The sequence below is a fragment of the Mesoplodon mirus genome (genome assembly GCF_964341445.2).
Source record: "Mesoplodon mirus genome assembly, contig: SUPER_14_unloc_1, whole genome shotgun sequence".
Classification (NCBI taxonomy): domain Eukaryota; kingdom Metazoa; phylum Chordata; class Mammalia; order Artiodactyla; family Ziphiidae; genus Mesoplodon; species Mesoplodon mirus.
The window spans coordinates 199,709-205,559 of NW_028295795.1; positions in this window are offsets into that span (position 1 = coordinate 199,709).

Consider the following 5,851-nt stretch of genomic DNA (forward strand, 5'->3'; position numbering starts at 1 on the left):
TTCCTCTCAGCCTCCCTGGGATCTGTGTGCCTCCTGCCTCACAGCCAAGCATCCCCTCACCTGAGGAGCCCCGCGCCCTTACCGGCGTAGATGAGCTTGCGCGGAGAAGAAGCACAGGAGAAGTGTTTAGGGGCAGAGGAGACCTCCCCTGCCCCTGGGCTGCAGCCTTGGGCCACCACAGTGGATCCAAGGTGAGGGGGATCCTCTTGTGACTTCGAGATTCCTGAGGGAGGAATGAAAGGCTCAGGGTGGGTTCATCAGTCCTCTGTCCACAAATATTTACTGAGTGTGTGACACGTGTCAGGTGCAGTGAATACACACAGTTGAGAGTGTGGTTCCCAGTGTATACTCCAGGATTTAATTCCAATCATTACTTACTCTGTCACTGTCTTGTTGGTAATGTAGGCCTCGGTGGTGACTGTGAGTATGTGGGAAGAGTGAGTGATGTGTATCAGTTAAGTCTGTGGTAAGTGTGGGGTTAGAATGGGGAGCACGGTGCAGATGTGTCTTATCTGTGTCTGTGGCCTTTGTGTGCATGGTTACTGTTCACAAGTCTGGAATTCTGGGACATGTAACTTTTCCTCATTACATGGTGTGGCTTGTATTTATGGTGTGTGTTCATTCATTCATTCACCAAGATTCAGTAAGCAGCTACTCCTGTGTATCTGGCACTCTTGCATTGTTCTAGTTTCTGGTAATGCTGCACATTCTAGTAGTGGAAGACACAGACTAAACAAAAATACAATAAATATATAATACCTGAGCTGGTGGTAAGTATATAAGGGTTGCCAGACTAAGCGAAGAAAAATACAGGGCACCCAGTTAAATTTCAGTTTCAGATAAAGCCAGAATAATTTTTTAGTGTAAGTATTCCCATGCAGTATTTGGTCTTACTTACTTTTAGTGTAAGTATGGCCCGTACAATCTTTGGGACATACGGATACTGAAAAATTACTTGTTGTTTATCTGGAATTCAAATTGAACTGGATAGCCCATATTTTCTCTGGCAACCCTGACATGGGTTACTGAGACTGTGGTTTTCTGTGGTTTGTACAAAGCGGGTCTGGCATTACTCAAGAATGTGTTATAAGTGTGGTGTGTATGACACGTGACTGGTTCTTATAGAGGTATTTAGCGATGGCTGAAGTTAGCTGTGTTTGTGCGAGAGTTGATCAGATACATATATATATATAGTGTGTGTGTGTGTGTGTGTCCTATATATATAGTGTGTATGTCTATATACATATCTCATCTCCAGCGTTTGGTGTTGGAGGACAGGATTGTGGTACAGATGGGTTGTATGAGAACGTAGTACAGGAGGGATGCGTGTATATACCTCCATGTGCTGTTTGTGGTTTACTAAGGAACTTATATGTGGGGTGTGTGATATTTTTGCTGTATCAGAGTGTACATGGGTGTATGAGTTACTGTCTCATAAAACACCCCTAACAAGAGTTCTGTATACACTCTTACATACACCGAGTGTCAGCCAGGTCCAGGCAGGGTGACAAGGACTTTACCACGCAGATTTTATATCTGATAAGCACTCTACCCCCATTCATCCTGCTCATCTCTGCACTACGACATACACACACACACAGACACAGTCACACACACACACACACAGGAATATAGAGCAAAATATTCTGAATGGTCAGGGGCAGTCATTGCCTTCCCCAGCCTGTCCCAGCCACTGCCTGAAAATCTGCCTGCTGTCTAGACCTCCATTGCCAGGGCCCACCCTACAGTCTCCAGTGTCCTGGGCCTGGTAGGAGCTACTGGGCTCTAATCTGGGGCAGAGATGTGTAGCTGGAACTATGGGGTGACCACCCCCGCCCAGGGCAAGCTACTCGCCTACATTAAATGCACGCGGGCACCCCGTGGCCCGTGGCTCTCAGAGCTCCCCGCGGGACCCTGAGGACATTTCTCACCCCCGCCCACGTGGTCTCAGTCTCTGGAAAACCCTTCCCTTCCCTTGATCTCCTTTGGACAATTCTTCCTGTTGAAGGAATAAAACCTCCTTGCTTTCAATATGACACCATCCCTAGACAAACAATCTTCTTTCGAACTGCATTCCACTTGTCAAGATACTTTTCAACAGGGCCTTCAACTCATGGGGCTTCTCTTTCCACTTTGGTAAAAGAGGCCAAGCAACTCATGGGTCTCTCTCAGCATCCTTGCATCCTTCACATCCCCCACCTCATGACCCCAGGGAAAGATCCAAGAGCATAAGAGAGAAATCGGGGACTGAGAAAAGCTGCACCTCTAGGTCTGTGCAAGCAGGATGCAGCCTGCTGTGAGTCCGACAAAGCTCCAGGCCCGGCTGCCCCAGGAGAGAGTCCCCAGACCAGCGGAGCTGACCTCCCATCTCCCAGGGGGCATCTGGCCGTTCTGTTCCATCTCACACCACAGGGACCCTCCGGATGGATACGGCAGCATCAGTGAGATGAGGTCTCTCGCTCCCTGCTTCACAGGTGACACGTTCTCAGTCCCCCCCATCCTAGAGAAGGTTTAGTTTGGCAGAAACCCATGTGCCCCAGCAAGTTGCCCCCCACATACCTCCTCCGTTCTCGGCAGTTTCCTGGGACTCTTCATTTTCCAGATGTTTCCTCTTTTGTCGCCGTTCCATCGTACCAACTAGAAGTCTCCCTTAGAAGATGCCTCAAGAGATGTCCAACTCCTCCTCTTCCCTACAGGTTGGCCCTTGTTGCCTCTTGGGCAATCTGTTGAAATGATTCAATACAAACAAAAATAGTCAAGTCTCCTAAATGGCTGAAAAACTTGTACCACTTAGTGAACCAGCAGTACTGCCTAGTGCTCACCAGGGCTGTTTAGTTTCCAAGGTTGCCAGGCGCACAGCAGGATTTTGTGACCTCAATGATGACATCAGAGCATTCTGTGGACCTAAGTTCAGTACAGTCTCTGCAATAGCACAGGCCCCATTTTCAAGAACAATTCCTGTTTCCCACCCGAAGCTTTCCTGTGAAATGGAAAGGTTCATACCATATCTATTATAAGTTGTATCATACCATATCTATTATAAAATGAACATTTTGATTGGAGATCTTTTAATGTCTTTTCCAGAGAGATTTAATATGAATATTTTAAATGGTCTCCAGTTTCCCTGTGGATTATTGACATTTTAAACACTGCACTTCAATTTTCCCTCAATATGTGTAATTTTGTCACAGCTATTTCTGTACTTAAAGATGAGTAACTATATAATTCATTTCTTCATTTTTTTCCCATCTCTTTCCAAGGTACTGAATTTGATTGTGTCTTACGAATGAGTGAAAAATGCGAGTCCTTGAGTCAGGACATTGGGCCCTTTACCAAGTAACTCAACCTCTCTGGGCTTCAGCTTCTGTCGGTGCGATCGAGAGGCTTTGCCTAGTTGACTTTTCAAATGCTGTGTTTCTTTGATTCACTCTCACGTACTGATCTGCTACTTAGGAAGAGGGCGTGTTCTCATAAAGTAAGAACAGTCGTTTTCTAATCCTTGGGTTGGGCGGAGTTTAAGTGGTCGTACTCAGTTTGTCAGTTTTAATTACTTTTAGGTATGCTTAGTTCTAAGTAATTTATATGGCTCTTGTGACAATTTTTAGATCTTTTTTTCTTATTTTCTTTTACAGTTTCTAATTTGCTATCACCAGTATAGAGGAGCGTGATTGACTTTTAAAATTTATTGATCTTGTATGTGTGTGCCTTGTTGAACCGTCTTATTAGTTCCTGCTAGTTTATCTGTGGGTTCTTTTGGGTTTCCTAGATAAATGAACATATTAAATGTAAATAATGTGTTCATTGGATAAAGTTTATTTTCTTGCATCTATATATATAGAAGCAATATGTTGAATTGATTTAAATATTTAAATACTTACATACCTGTTATCATAATCTAAGATTCTTTATCTTATTTTCGTTCAAACAATATTATGTTTTCAAGATTTATTGACATCAGTCCATATAGATCTAGGTCTTTGATTTTTGACTGTTTGGTATTATTTCATCACATTCGTATAGCATCACTTATTTTCCATTCAAGCATTATTGGACAATTGGATTGTTTCCCTCCCTTCTCTAAAACAAGCAATGTTTCCTAGAATATCCCTGAAGATGTCTGACAGTCGAGAAGGGCCAGGCTGCCCAAAGGTTCCTACTTGCTTTTAGCCACGTTTCAACAGGCCATCTCCAGCCAGCATTTTGAAGCACTGATGAAATGAAAACTCCCCCAAGTGTGGAGATCTTAGGAGCTTCCTAGAAGGTGGGAGGTTAATGATAGGCATCCTGCTGGGATCCCAGGGGAGTCTGAGCTGGCCTGAAGCTCATCTTCCTCCTCCACCTCTCAAGAGAAATGTGGAGGAAAGAAGACTTCAAAAACTGTGAGTAGGCAGAGGGAGAGAGATTGGGGTCCGAAGCTGCAACTGAGGTCTTGGAGTGGGCTGTGAGGACGCAGAGCCTGTAGAGAGCCAGGCTCTGCCTTCTGAGCACTTCTCCCCTAAGTTTGCTCATCATTCAGGTGATAGCAGGCATATAGAGCCAACTCGGCCCACACTGTCACAGAAAGCCTTATGAGAATCTCTTCTTCTTCATACACTCTTGTGTCTGTTACTTGGTTATTGCATTTGGTACTGCACTGATGTGAACCACAGTCACCAGGGGATGGAGGACACTAGTGACCCATCTTGCTCTGTGGCCTCAGTCCACAGCTTGAGGGTAAGGGAAGAGGCCAAATGAAGGTCAAGAAGGAAAGATGGAGTTTGAAGAGAAGACCTGAGTTAAGGGTGTCTTCTCAAGTCTTGATGACTGAAATGTAACTCCAGTACCTGAAGTCCTGCTTGTTCTCAAGGCTGAACACGGGGCTGGGTGCACTCAGTGAAAGAATCGTATACACTTAGTATTTCCTTGCTTGCTCACACTTGCCCTCCTCTGATACACACTCTGCAAGACTGATCTTCCCCTGAAACAACTTTCCACCTGCCACTGTCATCTCATGAACATTTGCTTCCCCTTCCTAGTGTCCCCCTAGAATGCCATTGCAGCCAGTTCATAATTTGATAATCATGCTTCTTACCATAGTCTCAGCAACTTCTGAGAAATTTTATTCACTTTATTCCATAGTCTTCACCGATCAATAATCTTCCTTAACTTCCTAGCTGCAGGTTAACCCATTCGGAATCATTTCTTTTTCTTTCTCTTCTTTGGCAAATCCTTTCCATCTTTTAAGGTCTTTTTCTTGTCTCTCTACCATCCTGCCTTCCTGAACTTCTTTTTTTTCCGTTTAAGTAACCTTTCAATCTCCTTCCCCAACTTCCTCATAAACATTTAGAATTTATTCCTCACAAGTTAGACAGCGGTTTATGAATGGCCAGGCATAATGGACTCAGAATGAGTTGGCACCCCCGAGGTACCTGTCTTGCTGGGGAGCCACAGGTGAAGGGCTGTCTGCTGGACACATGTTTGCATGGAGTCAGGCTGAGTGGCCTCGGGGTGTTTGCTCTGCACTTGTGTGTGTTTCTCCCTAGTTGGTTTCCTTGTCCAGCCACCTGTGACCTCCCTCCATCCAGCCCAGGGAATCCTTCTCATCACAGGGGTAGGATGTTTGTCTCATTTTAAATCACATCCTTTCCCCAAAGTTTGGTTGTGAGTTGTTCCCATTCCAAAGACCTTTCCTCTTTGAAGAGAAAAGAGAAAATCTTTTCTCTCCTTTTCTCTCACTTCACTTCTGCTCTATTATCTCCTCCATCCAGAAGGGCCCACTGACTCAAATGGGTGTAGATCTGAAGATGGCAAGAAATGCCAGCAATTCTGAAATAATAATACGGATGGATCAGGAAAACTTGAAAACCTTTAT